Source organism: Triturus cristatus, chromosome 7 (genome assembly GCF_964204655.1).
Source record: "Triturus cristatus chromosome 7, aTriCri1.1, whole genome shotgun sequence".
Classification (NCBI taxonomy): Eukaryota; Metazoa; Chordata; class Amphibia; order Caudata; family Salamandridae; genus Triturus; species Triturus cristatus.
Window position 1 is genome coordinate 1151796257 of NC_140590.1, and position 16512 is coordinate 1151812768.

The following is a 16512-nucleotide window of genomic DNA, read 5'->3' on the forward strand; positions in this document are numbered from 1 at the left end:
TGCACTCCGAGGAAGACAGGGAACCTGTGCCTGCTCTCTCCAGCCCCAGCAATGCAACGGAGGCTGGCGAGAGCTTCACTGTCATGAGGGGTTTGGCCTGCCTGAGACGGCCTGCCAAACACCTCTTGCGCAGTGAAGGGAGTGCCCACCGCGCTCCTCCACCAGCAATGTCATCCCCTGGACCCGCCCACAAAACTCATGTGAGTCCTGGGGACAGGTCCAGGGGATTAAAATAATAATACCGGTTTAAAACCTGTTTTATTATGGTTTTATTTACTGGTGGTGGCATGGGGCGGTGCATCTCTGCGCTAATGGAGCGGCTGCATCTGGATAACGGTGCCTTATTTTCAGCAGAAAAAAAGCAGCAGTAAGCTGCTCTGTAAATAGCAATACCTAACAACTTTTGTCATTTATATCCTGGTTGGGAGAAGGTGTCAAAAGGGAAGGGACTCCAGATATTCTGCAAAACCCCCACCCCCATTTCTAATAATCACACTGTGGATACTTTTACACGTTAGTAACGCTCGTCTGACCAGATGTTTGGCAATCATACATTTTATGTCATTTTTAAAACTGTAACAGAACTTAACTGCAATGTTTAAATAAGTCCAGACATATTTAAACATTGCCAATTTAATAGAATAATTGTGAAAAATGTTGGGGGGTGATTTCCCCCCACTGGGTGGAGGGGGGACAGTGCATTAAAACGTTTGAAGGTCACTGCTCTACAGTGCAAGTTGTTGACAGTGAACTACAATTCAGCTATCTTAGATTATTGCGTATAACTTTCCTTGTGTGTCACCACATCTTTGCTAGGCAATCATGATAGCATGAATCTCAGATTGTCCTTGCCAAGACCTGTTGCTTCCTCGAAACTGCAGCGATTAATATTTGCAATACAGAGAAGTAGTCAGAAAACACATGATAAAGAAAAGAAACTTAGAAAAGTTCCTATAAAATATTCAATTAATAGTTCTAAGACTTGGGGTTGTTAGACTATGTTAAGAGGCTGGACTGTCGCACGTATTTATGAATGGCATGCACAAGGTCTTAGAATTCTAGTATGCACATAAGAATTGCTATGAATGACAAAACATTAACATTATTGGTTACTTTTCCACTTCTACAGAAATCAAATAGAAACTATTACTTATCTTGCATAGGAGTGCATAGTACCAAAGTTTAAGGTAGTTATCCAAACCATAGGTAAAAGTGCTAGTATATGATGCATATTCAAGGCACTCATTCTTTGTGTTTAGATTTTGGATATTGTCGAGTTTCACATAAAGCCACAGATTTGGTTAGAAAGGTATTACTAGGGCATTTCCATTCCATATCATAGTTATGCACAAAACCTTGACGACAAGTTGGTTATATCTCCTGGTCTTGTAGATATCCACTACACCCTGCAGACCTCCTTGACCACCAGAAGTGATGAGTCAAAGTGGTGAAATATTCAGTCTAATTTATTTTTTCATGCCCCCTTTCACTGCCTCTATCACTTGTCCCCGTGTTTGTGGTCATTGATAGGGGTGCTAACAGACAGGCAAGTGCATCACTTTTGAATTCCATGCACAAAGGTTAGTGCATCCTGACAGTTGGCCACACAAACTGAATGTGTTGCTAAGTCACAACTAGGGTACATTTATATAAACTGTAGGAAAGTAGGATCTGCTTTCATGGTTACCCACCTTTATGCTGGTGTCAATGTTTTTTTGACTAGCCTGGCTGGGATCCTGCTAATCAGGACCCCAGCCACTGTGCTTCCTCCCTAAATGTGTCATGGTATGGTAATTACTTTGGCACATCCACAATTGGCTACTCCTGTACCCATGTAAGTCCCTAGTTTATGGTACTAAGGTACCCAGGGCATTGGAACACCAAGGGTCTCCCATGGACTGCAGCATGTATTATACCACCCATGAAAGACCACTTAAACTGTGACTTCAGGCCTGCCATTGCAGCCTGTGTGAGCTGGAGCTAGCATCACTTACAACAGATATACTGTAGGAGATTGGCATCGACTGCATAGTTGCCCCCAACTTTTTGATGATGTTTTTTTACTCTAGCCAGGTTGTGGCCCTGCTATCCAGGACCCCAGCCTATCTGCTTCCTCTCTAAATCGATGTGAGTACCTTAGGTACATACCATTTGGATACTGAGGACACCCTGTGAGCCCTTTGTAGATGTACCCATGACATGGGTCCCTCAGAGGCCTACCAGGGGCTGAATTACTTATTGTGCCACCCCTGGGACCGCTGTACAAACTGACACCACCAGACCACTACGGTAGTCTGGGTAAGGTGGTGCTTGCACCCCTTATAGGGATATAGGTAGCCTGTATCCCACCTAAGTACAACACATATATCCTCATAAGTCACCCCTAAGGCAGGCCTTGCTAATCCTGCAAGGCAGGGTGCTGAGATGTGTGAGGGGGAACCCCTACCTGAGTAGGGCCCCTCTGCAACTTTTGTTAAAACGAGTGCAAGGTTGTTTGTAGTGCAGCCATACCATATACTCTTAAGCGCATTATAATCAATTGCGGTAGAATGCTAACTGGAGAATGGCTGCACAGAACCATGTCGTGTTTGGTGTCAAACACATTGGAATCATACCCCCACTCCAGTAACTGGAAGAGGGTATGATTCCACCCTGCTAGAGGGGTGATATGGTAAAAGCGGTTTATTTTAAACACCAATTTAAAAGAGCACACGTAGTACAAAATGGATGCTACCAGCCACCCACATACTTCTGGCTGCCTGTTGCTGGACAGAACTCCAGCCAAGGCAGCTGGACAATAGGGATCCTGTGGCAGGGAGGTGTCTTCACCTCCCCAGACAGACTATGTGGATTGGAACTGGGTGGGTGCACTTTAGGTTCCCTTTCAGACTTTGCACGTACGCCCTCCGGTGCCTACTTCTGCATACACCGCCTCAAACCGGTTCAGGGGCATCCTGTCCCCTGCTCTGGCGGGAAACACAACAAAGGGGAGAGGGTGTATCCACCCTTTCCCACCTGAACTCCCATTGGTGGCCCCTGGTTTAGTCACTCCCATAATCCTTGGATAAAGGTGGGTGCAGGGACCCCAGAGCTTCAGATTAATCTTGGACGAGAACTCTGCTTCAAAGACTTGAACCTTCGACGTGCTGCTGCTCAGCTGATGGAAGAAATCTCCCTTGGGGTAAAGGAGTTACCCCCCTGCTTGGAAGGCACCTGAAACACTGCAATTGACCCGGTTGGCACTCCGCTGTTCCTACGGACTTCGAAGACTTCTGCCTACCCTGAGGTGGGTTCCCAAGCATCCCAGAGGCCAGTGAGTGTGCACAGCAAGGCTGAGCACCATAGACCCCGTGGGTGCCGAGATACCCAATACCCCAGGACACCAGCCACCTCTTGCACAGCCCATGAACCCGACGAGTGGGGAAGTTGTGCTTTGGCCTAACATTGGGCCAACCTCTCAGCATCACCTGTGCCAAAGATCGACGCTCCAGCCCGCTCCGGCGACCCGTGGCTGCATCTTTACGCACTCCATTTTGCTGCCTCCCGCGGTCCCTGGTCTCTCGACTGGTGAGCCCGAGCGGAGGTCAATCTTCAGTTTAACGAGTTCCCCTGGTTGCTCCGGCCTGCTCTACAGTCTCTTCGTTGGAGACCACGCTCAGACCTTGCTGGTCTGCACCGTAGCTGTTTCTTCATCCTGGCGTGGGTTGCGGTTGCCAAGGCTTAGTGGATCCAATCCGGACACCAACACCACAGCGGCCTTCATCCTTTGTGGCACAGTCTCCCTCCAGCAGCTGGCCTTCCTTGACGCCTCTCCGTGGCTGCTGAGCCAAGCTACACCTCTTCGACCCAGAAGCACCCAACATTAAAGGGCTCTTTCTCCTGAGGCCCCTGGTCACTGGCTAGTGACCCAGACTCTGTCCCCTCTGCTTTCAGGTCCTCTTCTTCAAGATCTACATCTTCAACCTGCACGGCATCGACGACCCTTCTCACCAGCAGCAGTTCTTCACGTTTTTCCATAGAAAACGAGACATCGACCCGACGCCGAAAACAACCTATGCACCCGGCTTCCCTGGGGCAGGTAACAGTGGTACCTCGGTACTATCATGGGTGATGGCCCTCCAAGAGCTTAACTTAAAACTCCTGAACTTGAACTCCTGCTAGAAGTGTCCAGATTCCTGCATTTTCCAACTGCGACATTTCCCATAGGGTTTAACGGGGATTCCTGCCTTTGTTTAACTACTGCACACGTTCCCCGTGGGTCCCCTTCCTCACTACCTTGGGTGGTTTTGTAAGGGGCCAGCGATCCTAAGTGCCATAGGCACTGCCTGCAGAACCACTTTTTGATATATGGTTTGGTCCCCCCCCCCCTCCTCCCCCCGGGGCCCTGTGATTCCAGTGCTATTTATTGTAACAAATATTGCTTTGTTGAATTGTATCTTTACCTCCAGCCTCATAAAGAGACTATTGGGATTTGTCCTTAGAATAAATACATATATGTTGAATATATACCTGTTTGGGCTACTCTTTCATTTGGTTATTCAAGAGGTTATCCATGGTAAAACAATAAGCTTAACACTCCTTCAAGACTTAGCCTGAAGGCTGCTCTCCACAGCTACCACTAGGATAGCTTTCTTTAAAGGTTGTCACCTTAAGCGTCGAATTGGACTGGTGCAAGGTGTCCACTATACCTAGTGGACAGCATATGCCAGGCCAACTTCTCACATATACGTTTCCTTATATCTGAGGTCACTGCACTTAAACCCTATAAGTCACCCCTGAGGCAGGCCTTTCAATCCTGATGGCAGGATGCTAGGTTCTAAGTGTGAGGGTGACCTCTTACAACCCCCGGAGTCAATTTTCCAGGCTTTGTAGGTGCGGTCAGCCATTTTGATACATATAGTGGCCATGCGCCATTATGTGATGGCTAACTATATACTGGCTGTGCCGAACTTGGACATGTTTGATATCAAACATGTTGGAATCATACACCAACACAATTACCGGTGTTGGAGGAGTGATTACATGCACTGGGGGGCCCCTCCGGGAATTCCCCAGTACTACTAGTAACAGCCTTCCAGGGTCTGCCAGCAACCTAGTGCTGCTGCCGACCCCAGACACAACTTTGTCCTCCTGCTGCTTAGTTGAGCTCAAGCAAGGAAAGGTAGAACAATAGGTTTTCTGTCACAGGAAGTGTGACCACCTCCCAGACAGGACTTAGTGCATTGGGCGGGGTGGGGGCACTTGCCAGCGCCATCAGACTGCTTTGAAGGGCACCTTTGGTGTCCTCCTTGCACACTCTAGTTAGAACCATTTCTGGCAGCCCTTGGCTCCCGCTCTGGTGCGAAACTCGACAAAAGACATTGGAGTATCTTCCCCTCTGTTCTGCCCCTCCTCTGGGAGGGACCTTTGAGTCATTCTAAACCCTTTCCTAGTGTATAAAAGGGCTTACCTGTGGGTGGGTCCTCAGATTCGTCATGGGACAAGACTCCAGCCTGAAACCATGTCACTCTTCAACCGTCTGGACACTTGGACTTTGCCTGGAACAGAGACTGCATCAAGGAAGACTCCTCCTGGTCTTGCTGTTCTGCAAGTCTTCATCTTATGAGTCTGTGCTTCATTCAGGATCGTCAGCAGACCTGTGGCCATCAAGGCCACCCAAAGTAATCGCCCTTGGTGTGAAGGAGTCACTCTCCTGCATCTGCAGGCACTGCAACAACTCTGACCGGTCTGCTGCTCCTGACTTCCCACGAACTTGGAAAGGCTCCGCAACAGAGGTGGTGGTTCTGCAACTACTTCGAGGCCTGTCCTCTCTGCAATTTTGAGGCCAGTATCCCTCGTCGGAACCACTGGGACTGAACCCCTGTGCCCCACTTCGACTTGCCTTTGCATTTCAGAGATCTTCGGGCTACAAGAAGCTCCAACCTCTATTATCTCGTTCTACCAAGTTTTCGTCCTCAACACATCCTCTGCACCGTGGGCCTTCATCTTTGGTGAGTTGCTCAAGGTCCTCTTGCGACTCCTGTGTCATTGGCCTGTTGGTCCTCTTGAGGCTCTTCCCTTGCTTCAGTGGGCTCCCCTGCTTGCTCGGGGGCCTGCTCTTGGTAAAACCCTTGACCTTGCTAGTCCCAATGTTGCTCCATTGTTTTCCACATCTGTTGCTGCTGCCAAGGCTTGTTGATGCTCCCGCCAGACACCGACCCCCTGCTTCTTGACCGCCGACATGGGACAGCTCGTGAACAGCTCCTGTCCTTCACAGTGTCACCTGGTCCTCACAGCTGCAGCGACAAGGTCACCATCATCAGTCCTGCATCTTCCGTCATCGGTCTTCCGTGCCTGCAGGTCACTCCTGAGTGGCATAGACTGTCCCCTCTGGCATTTTCTTACATTAGCCATTTGGTGCCTGCTGCCTGTCTCTGATCACGTCAGGGGTGTGTAATAGCTGGGCTTTGTGTATTCCTCCTAGTTAGCCAAACACAATGGTAGCTTAGGTGTGACTAGATGGGTCAGCCTGGCAAGTTGGGAGGGAGGAGTTGGAACCAGCTTCACTTACACCTGAATAGGCGGTGTCTTGCCCCGACAAAAAGGTCTGCATACCCCCCTATAGTGAGTTAGGTGCCAGGGTAGGAAGGGCAGGGCCTCTGTGAAATTCTATGGCCTGTTTTTGAAGTCTCGGCTACTTCAAAGGCACCACCACTTCAGTACACTGCTTCACCTGTGGATACTCTGCCAGGAAGAACTGCTGTGCTGCTGAAGGACTATCACTCTGCAGGCCTGCTGCCCTCCTACCTGGATGAGGACTGGACCTGCATCACTTGACCCCAGAGCGACTGCAGATCAGGAGGCCAGACAGCTAGCCATTGAAGTCTTAGGGACAAAAGACTTATAACCCCTGCATCTGGACTCTGCCATCTGTGAGTCTATCCTGCTAAATGGTGCCACCTCAGTCCTGGACCCTTGGAAGTGGGCCTTGGGTGCTTTCTAGTGGAACCGACACCACCTCTGCTGAGCAATGCATCTCCGAGGAGAACCAAAGCATCTTCTTAGCTGAGTGGTGCATCACCGAGAAGAACAGATGCATCGCTGCTGTTGTGTGTATGGTACCCATCGCAAAAGACTCGCATCGCCACACCCTTCCTGCATCTGAGACGATGCATTGCCTTTGGAACTGCTGCTGTGTGACACTTTACCTACATAAGCTCCTCACATCCCTCGTTGGTGGCAGCCTCAATGATGACGATGTAACTCTTCATCGCAGCTTCACCCCTCATCAGAACAGACGCATCGCCTGTACCGTTCCTCGTATCCTCAACACCGGTCTTCACATCGCAAGCCCCATCGACAGGACCCTCTGTCGACTCATTCGGATTGCGCAACTCAGCCTCGTGAGATCTAGGAACAGACTCATCACCTCTGCTCTGCAAGGCATTTTTTATAAGGATCCTCGCAATGATCCACAACCAGGATTTAGGGTACTTTGTTCAGCTGGCCTAACTGGATCCCTGTAGAAGCTCACACGCCATCACAGGCGGTCTGAACCCGTGACTTTGTCCCTGTCCGGCATGACCAGATATCCCAAACAGTGCTTTTTGCTTCCAGTCTCTATTTCACTTTAAAGCTTTGAAATTGAATATCTCCACTTCTACTAATTTGATGTACTGTTTTATTTATTAAATTAAGCTCTTTTTTTCTAACCTGGTGTGGAATCTTTGTGTGGTGTTTTTACTGTTTTACTGCTTGAAGTGTTGCACAAATAGCTTATACATTGCCTCTAAAGTTGAGCCTGATTGCTCTGTGCCAAGCTACCAGAAGGTGGACAAGGCTTAATTTGGGCATTGCCTGCTTCTTGACCTGACTAGGATTGTGGTTGCTGCTTGAATAGAGTTCATATACCAGTCAATCTCCAACCCAATATCTAACATTGGTGAACAGCGGAGAGGCTTGTTTGTATGCTGTGACTTTAAGAAAAACTGACAAAGATTGTTTGGAAGAATGAACAACTTCCACATTTGTTCATTGAGATGACTGTCTTATCATTCCTATTTGTGTACTATAGACTACAAATTTCTGTAATGCGTACAATTGATTTTTAAGTTGAGTGCTGAACCACTCTTGTGTGTGTCTGTTCTGGGCAGTGATTCCCTTATAGAGGTGTAGGAGGGTCACATCCCTGGTTCATTGCACCACTGTGCATTCTATTTTTACTCTTACCACTTGTGTTGGCGAGTGCAGGACTTGTGTGCCTTGACCCTTCTTGTTCGATATTCCACATTAAAGACCGATTTTGAATTTTTAATTCTCCCTGATTGGCATTTTTCCCCCCCTCAAAATCATGGCTCTGGCTGCTGTTTCTACAACCTCAAGCATGGAATTTGAGCTGGGCAACATAGAGAAATACACTGTGGTGCAGCTCAGAGACTTATGCAAGGAATTAGGACTTCCTGCCAAGAGCATCACCAGGAAGGTGGAGTTGCAAAAGGCGTGAGGGCCTGGCCAGAAGCTCACCCCGTATTGGATGAACCCACCGCTGAGGATGGTGGACTGGAGCATGGCCCTTCTGAGGAACCACCTGTAGTGGAGGACGAGGGTGTGATTCCTGAACTGGAGCTTCCTGCCAGCGAAGGGAGCAGTATCTCTTCCCGCGGCCTGTCCCCACAGCAAATGGTGGAGAGTAGGGAGTAGAGAGAATAAAAGCTGCAGATGGCTAATCTAAAAATGGAGGCAGAGGAGAAAAAGGCTGAAAGTGCCTTGGAGACAAAGACGTCTGAGGCAGAGAGAGCCTTGCAGAAAAGAAAATATTATTGGCTTGTGAACTGAGTCTCAAAGAGGTGGACATAAAGGCTATATAGGTGGGTTCCAGCAGTAATGGTGGCAGCAGATCTGCACTACCTGAAAGAAATTAAGGGATGTGCATACCTAAGGATTTGGAGCCCAGTTATGTGATTGGAGATGACGTAGACAAATGGTTTTCTGCCTAGGAGCTTGCACTGAGGATTCACAAGGTACTGGAGGAGCACAGGGTGATCTTTGGAATCACATGCCTACTGTGGGGGGGGGGGGGGGGGGAGAGACACTTCTGACACTAGAGTTTGAGGACCCAACCAAGTAATCCCCTATTTAGGCGATTTTACTTGCCAAATCTCCTCAACCAATCCTGGGGTTCCAGCTACCATTATTGGTTATATACCTATCCCCCAGGATTGGCTCAATTTCAGACTCCAGGCTCCATACATCACAGCGAAGCACCATCTTAAGTGCATCCTAGCCCGTCTGAAATCTTACAAAGAAGTACCCCTAACTAACAGCATATACTGTTGAGTAACCCATCATAGCAATCCATAATCAATATGGCCTCTTTAATTCACTTCACATCTTGGGCACACTGGCCTAGAGAGTACAGTCTTATGCATGAGATTTTTTTTGCTTTTAAATCTTATTGCATTCACACTCTCGAGCTCTGGGCACAACTTTCTCTCACCCTTGGAATCTCTTGCAAGTGGCATGCTGATTTTATTGCTTTTTTAGGTCTAGCCTGGCTATCGCGTAAGCGATCGTCCAGCGAGACTTATGTAGGGGCTTCAGAAAATGCTGCCAAAGGCTTCCCAGGCGGATCGGGTGGCGGTTACGCGCACAACCACGCGCATTCCATTTGCCACCAGGTACTTCCTGCACGTGCGCCGCCTCACGCATTCAGAGAGATTTAGTAGGGGGCACAAGACCTTAGGAATGCGGTTTATGGCCAGTGCATGTGAGGCATTCAAGCGCGAAGCTGGCATCTGGCATCGGACTTGAAAGCAGCAAACTGCTTTCGCCAGCATGCGCTCGGCCTCACTTCCTGCATCGCCTCTTACAACAATTAACTTTCGTTATAACTCACAACCCATATGCTCGTTCCCTCCCACCCTTCCTTTGATGTCCGCTTTTCTTGTTGTTTACAAACCACGCCACACACTGCTGGACGCCACACACTGCTGCACGCCACACTGCTGCACGCCACACTGCTGCACGCCACACTGCTGCACGCCGCACACTGCTGCACGCCTCACACTGCTACACGAAACACTGCTGCACGCCTCACACTGCTGCACGCCGCACACTGCTACATGAAACACTGCTGCATGCCACACACTGCTGCACGCCACACACTGCTGCACGCCACACACTGCTGCACGCCGCACAATGCTACACGAAACACTGCTGCACGGCACACACTGCTGCACGCCGTACACTGCTGCATGCCTGTTAGACGGACCGGGAGGGTCGGCCGAGGACAAGGGGAGAGGTCTCCGGGGAGAGCCGTCTCCAGCGATCGTACAGATGAGTAACTTCCCCCCCACAGATATACACCACACAAGGATAGGATTTAACGTTCTTTATAAGCGATTTCTTAAGGTACGATGGAATGGTACAAGGAGGTCTGGACTCAGGTGTCCCCTCGATTCTAGTCTCTTGGTTTGGGAAAGGGGGTAGCGGGACAGTCTGGTTACCAATCTGGTAGCTGAGATGGTATGATGGATAGCTCACAATCCTCGAGCTCGATGTTCTAGCTTTGGACGGGCCGCGGCAGCGCCAGCAGGTCCCGGTGAAGGTGGTCGTTACACGGTCCGCGGCAGTGCCAGCAGGTCCCGATGAAGGTGGTCGTTACACGGTCCGCGGCAGCACCAGCAGGTCCCGATGAAGGTGGTCGTTACAACGGTCCGCGGCAGCGCCAGCAGGTCCTGACGAGGATGGAGGATGCAGAAGGCCGCGGCAGCGCCAGCAGGCAGGACGATAGTTCACAAGGCAGGGCTACGGCTGCGCCGGTAGTCCGTCAAGGCTGAGTTCTTCTCGGTGTCTCTCGACTCCAGGATACAACTGCCTTCCTGCTCTGGAGCTGCTCTAGTTATAGGTCTGGCGCCCTTTGATGTCCGGACCCTCGCACTTGGAGGTCGGAAGGTCCGGGATGAGGGAGTCCAGACACCCAGCAGGGGGGTGGAGCCAGCACCCGGGGGAGCTGGAGGGCGATCGGCACCTGGCGGGGGAGAGCCATCGACACTTCTTTCTCCCATTGACCTGCCAAGTGGTCCGTTCACCTCCTGGGTGGATGGTGGTGCCGGGATGTCGGGGCCTGGCCAGGCCCAGGGTTAGGGTCGAGCTGAGGCCACGCGGCCTCGTGGTGCAGTGTCCAAGATGGCAGCTGGTCCGGACGGGGGAGCCGGTAGTGGTTCGGCCCCATGATACATGGATGTCCGGGGGCAGGAGTTCCGTCGGGAGACGGGGTGCGGGTTGTTCTTGTGGGTAACACCTGGAGGGCCGGGGCTTGGGCCCTGTCATGCGGGGAGGGAGCAAGCCCTTCATGTGGCCTGTCCAACATGCGTCCCCCCCAGCTGAAGGCGGGGAGAGTCACCCATCCTCTTGGGGACTCTCCTCGTCGAGGCGGAAAAAGCGTGACAGGCCATCTGCGTTGGCGTGGTCTTGGCCCGGTCGATGTTCCACAGTGAAGTCCATCCCCTGCAGGGAGATGGACCAGCGCAATAGTTTGGGGTTTTCCCCCCGCATCTGCATTAGCCACTGCAGGGGTCGATGATCGGTTTGCACCCGGAAGTGGGTACCGAAGAGATAGGGCCGGAGCTTTTTGAGGGCCCACACCACTGCGAAGGCCTCCCTCTTGATTGTGCTCCAGCGCTGTTCTCGGGCCAGGAGGCGTCTGCTGATAAAGGCCACCGGCTGGTCAAGACCCTCGGGGTTCAGCTGGGAGAGAACCGCCCCGATGCCGTGGTCGGAGGCGTCCGTTTGCACAATGAATTCCCGACTGTAATCGGGGGCCTGGAGCACAGGGGCAGTGCACAGGGCGGCTTTCAGCTTCTCGAAGGCCGCTTGACAGTCGGGGGTCCAGTTAATCTTCTTCGGGTGGTTCTTGGACGTGAGACCCGTGAGGGGCCCCACAATGCTGCCATAGTCCCTCACGAACCGCCGGTAGTAGCCGGTGAGCCCCAAGAAGGCTCGGACCTCGGTCTGCGTGACTGGGGGCTGCCAGGACTGGATGGCAGCGATTTTGAGTTGCAGAGGGGCCACCAGACCGCTTCCCACCTGGTGTCCGAGGTAGGTCACGGATCCCTGACCAATTTGGCACTTGCCGGCCTTGATTGTGAGGCCGGCCCGCTGGAGGGCCTGCAGGACCTCTCGGAGGTGGTGGAGGTGGTCGGACCAGTGGCGGCTGTACACAGCGATATCGTCCAGGTAGGCAGCGCTGAACTCTTCGAGCCCCGCCAATACCTGGTTCACTAGTCGCTGAAAAGTAGCTGGGGCATTCTTCATGCCGAAGGGCATGACCTTGAAGTGGTAGTGGCCATCGGGGGTAGAAAAGGCGGACCGTTCTTGGGCCCGGGGTGTGAGACCGATCTGCCAGTAGCCCGCTGTCAGGTCGAAGATGCTGAGGTAGCGGGCAGCCCCCATGCGGTCGATCAATTCATCCGCTCGGGGGATGGGATGAGCGTCGGTCCTGGTGACAGCATTCAAGCCCCGATAGTCGACGCAGAATCGGAGTTCAGGAGTGGTGCCGGGGGCAGCAGCTTTGGGGACCAGCACGACCGGGCTGGCCCAGGGGCTGTCCGAGGGCTCGATGACCCCGAGCGTGAGCATCTTGGATACTTCCTCTTGGATGCAGGCCCGCACCCGATCTGGTACGCGGTATGCCCGGTGTCTGATAGGGGGACTGTCCCCAGTGTCCACGTCGTGCAAGCACCAGGGGGTGACCCCTGGGGTGAGGGAAAACAAAGTAGCAAACTGCAGCAGGAGGTCCCGGCAGCCTTGGCGCTGCTCTGGGGTGAGGTCCTCGGAGAGCCGGACCCCGTCCACGGATCCATCTTTCTCCTGAGTCTTCAGGAGATCAGGGAGAGGCTCGGAGTCTTCTTCCGCCCCACTGTCTGTAGCCATCAGGAGGCTGAGTTCCGAGCGCACAAAGTGGGGTTTGAGTCTGTTGGTGTGGAGGACCCGGAGGGGGTTCCGGGGAGACTCCATATCGATGAGATAGGTGACTGGGCTCTTGTGTTCGACCACTTTGAAGGGCCCCGTCCACTTGTCCTGCAAGGCACATGGTTCGGTGGGGGACATCACCCACACTTGTTGACCAGGTTCGAATTCGACGGAGGAGGCATTTTGATCGTACCATTTTTTCATGTCCTCCTGACTGGCCTCAAGATTCGCTTTTGCCATTTCCCTGAATCGCCGGGTCTGATTGCGTAGTGTCAGGAGGTACTTGAAGACGTCTGGAGGGGTCTTTTGGGGGGCCATCTCCCAACCTTCTTTGACTAGGCTGAGGGGCCCTCGCACAGGGTGCCCGTACAAGAGTTCGAAAGGGCTAAAACCGAGGGACTTCTGGGGAACTTCTCGATAGGCGAAGAGGAGGCACGGAAGTAGTACATCCCACTGGCGACGGAGGGGCTCTTCCAATCCCCCAATCATTCCCTTGAGCGTGCGGTTGAATCGCTCAACTAGTCCGTTTCCTTGAGGATGATAGGGGGTCGTGAATTGGTAGGTGACCCCGCACTGTTGCCAGAGGGACTTCATATATTTCGAAATAAAGTTTGTGCCTCGGTCGCTGACGACTTCTCGGGGGAAGCCCACCCGGGAGAAGATCCCCATTAAGGCCCGGCCGACCACCGGAGCTGTTACAGTTCGCAGGGGCACAGCCTCGGGGTAGCGGGTGGCGTGGTCCACCAGTACCAGGATGAACCGATGTCCTTGTGCTGTGCGGGGGTCCAGGGGCCCCACAATGTCTATTCCCACCCTCTCAAACGGGGTGGTGACAACTGGGAAGGGTTGCAGAGGTGCTTTGAGTTTGCGGCCGCTCTTCCCGCTGGCCTGGCACGTGGCGCAGGACCGGCAGTGGTTGAGGATGTCGTTTCGCATCCTCGGCCAGAAAAAGTGGGTCACCAGGCGACTGTAGGTTTTGTCCTGGCCCAGGTGTCCAGCCAAAGGGACATCGTGGGCCAAATTTAACAGGAAGTCTCTGAAACGGAGGGGCACCACCAGCACTCGACTGGCCCCTAACTCCGCGATTCTCTGTTCACTGTATAACAGGTCGTTATCCCAATAGACCCAATGGGCTCCGGTGGTGTCCCCTGCGCTCTGGGCGATGGCTTGCTGGCGGAGTCCCTCGAGGGAGGGACAGGTCTTCTGCTCTTGGCGGAACTGTTCCTGGGTGGGCCCCCCTTCTTGACGCCACTGAGCCAGGTCGGGAAGGTCCTGGGGCTGGGCGACCCCTTCGGGGGTTTGCTCTGGGGGGTCGGTATAGTCGGTGTCCTCTACTGGAGCGATCGGGGGAGGAGGTGCAGGCCATTCTGGTTCTTCTGGTCGGGGGATGGCACGGGCGGCCATGGACCGGGTGGTTACGCACGCCCAGTCCGGGAGGCCCAGCATCCCCAGGTGCTCTCTTCTTTCGACGGCGGTCCACGGGGAACTCTCAAGATCATTCCCCAGGAGACAGTCCACGGGGGCATCCTCCCGGACCGTCACCTTCAACATGCCGGAGACCCCTCCCCATTCGAAGGGGACGCAGGCCATCCGACATAGACTCTCTGAATTGTCGGCTGAGCGGACGGGGCAGAGAATGTTCGGCAGGATCTGCTCTGGTTTTACCAGGTGACAGCGGACGGCCGTCACACTGGCCCCTGTGTCACGTAGGGCTTCGGCCCGGCGCCCATTAATGTTCACCCACTGGCTATATTTTCTGGTGTTGGCGGGTAGGGGGGCCCGCGGGACCATGTCTTTTCCCCCTAGGCACGCTAGAACCATGGCGGCCGGTTCCCACTCTTGTGCCTGCTCGTATTCTTCTTGTTCTTCTGAGATTTCTTCTCCCCCCAGGGCGGCGGCAGCTACCTGGCGGGGTTTTGGAGTTTGGTTCTGTGGACAGTTCGGGTCATTGGCGTAGTGGCCGACTCGCTGGCATCGGTGACACGTGACGTTGGCTCGGAACCCCGGGCGCATCGGGGGGTTCCCCCGGCTGGCCGGGGGCGGGGTGCTGGCAGCGGGAGCGGCCGGGACGGTGTCTCTCCCTCGCCCCTGGCCTCCTCCTCCTCCTCGGGGACGGTGCTGACCTTGGTTGTTCCGGTTCTGCTCGTGTGGCCCTCTCCGGCCCACTCGGGTGCTTTCCCACCGGTCAGCTTCGGCGGCGAGTTGCCGTGGGTCAGTCAATTTACTGTCGAGGAGGTGCTGCCTGAGCTCGACGAAGCAGTTGTTAGAGAGGTGCTCCCACACCATGAGATTAAAAAGTTGCTCGTAGGTCGTTACGTGGCTTCCCTTGATCCAACCCTCGAAGGCTCGGCTGAAATAGTTGACATATTCCACCCAAGTTGTACCCGGGATCCGGGTGCAGTCCCGAAACCTCTGGCGGTACATTTCGGGTGTGAGCCCATATCGGGTGAGGAGGGCAGCCTTCATGTGGTCATAGGATGACATCTGATGGTCTGGGAGCTGTAGCAGGGCATCGCGGCCTTCGTTGACGAACCTCCCCCATAGGCCGGCTCCCCAGTCACTTCGATCGATCCGGTGGGAGGTCATGGCGATCTCGTAGGCCTTGAACCACTGTTGTATGTCGTCCTCTCGGACATACTCTCGGACGACATCCTTGGGGATGTGGAGTTTCTTTTCTGTTGCTCCCGGGGTGCGCGGTCGCTCGGGCACCTCCGGTTCTTTGTTCTGCTTCCGTAGTTCTATTTCTGCCAGTTTGCGCTCGTGTTCGTATGCTAATCTTTTTTCTTCGAGCTCTCTCTGCCTCTGTTTTTCTTCCCGTTCTTCTCGGAGCCGCAGATGTTCTAGTTTCAGTTTTTGCTCGGCTAATTTTAGTTCACCGTCCATTTTGAGCCGTGCCATTTCTAACTCATGTAGTCTGTTTTTTTCTCTTTTTTGGATCTCTTCCTGCGAGAGGCTCGTTCCTCGCTCCTCGGGAGCCGTGGCGTTCCTCTCTGATGCTGCAGCGTTTCGGTCTGGGGATCTGGCGACCCCGGTTTCTGCCCACGACTCAATGGCGTGCTTAAAATCGTCTTTGGTACTCAGGCCGGTGGTAGCAATGCCTAGTTCCATGCAGAATTGTTTCAATTCACAATGGCTGTACTCTTCCAATTTATCCATCTGGAATTTCTCGGTGGATCCGCTCTCTTTGGTTGACATTGTGGTTTTGTCGTGGGGTGAGCTACTCTCTGTACGATTACGCGTTGATTCGGATCGCGCCGCTGGCCACCAATGTTAGACGGACCGGGAGGGTCGGCCGAGGACAAGGGGAGAGGTCTCCGGGGAGAGCCGTCTCCAGCGATCGTACAGATGAGTAACTTCCCCCCCACAGATATACACCACACAAGGATAGGATTTAACGTTCTTTATAAGCGATTTCTTAAGGTACGATGGAATGGTACAAGGAGGTCTGGACTCAGGTGTCCCCTCGATTCTAGTCTCTTGGTTTGGGAAAGGGGGTAGCGGGACAGTCTGGTTACCAATCTGGTAGCTGAGATGGTATGATGGATAGCTCACAATCCTCGA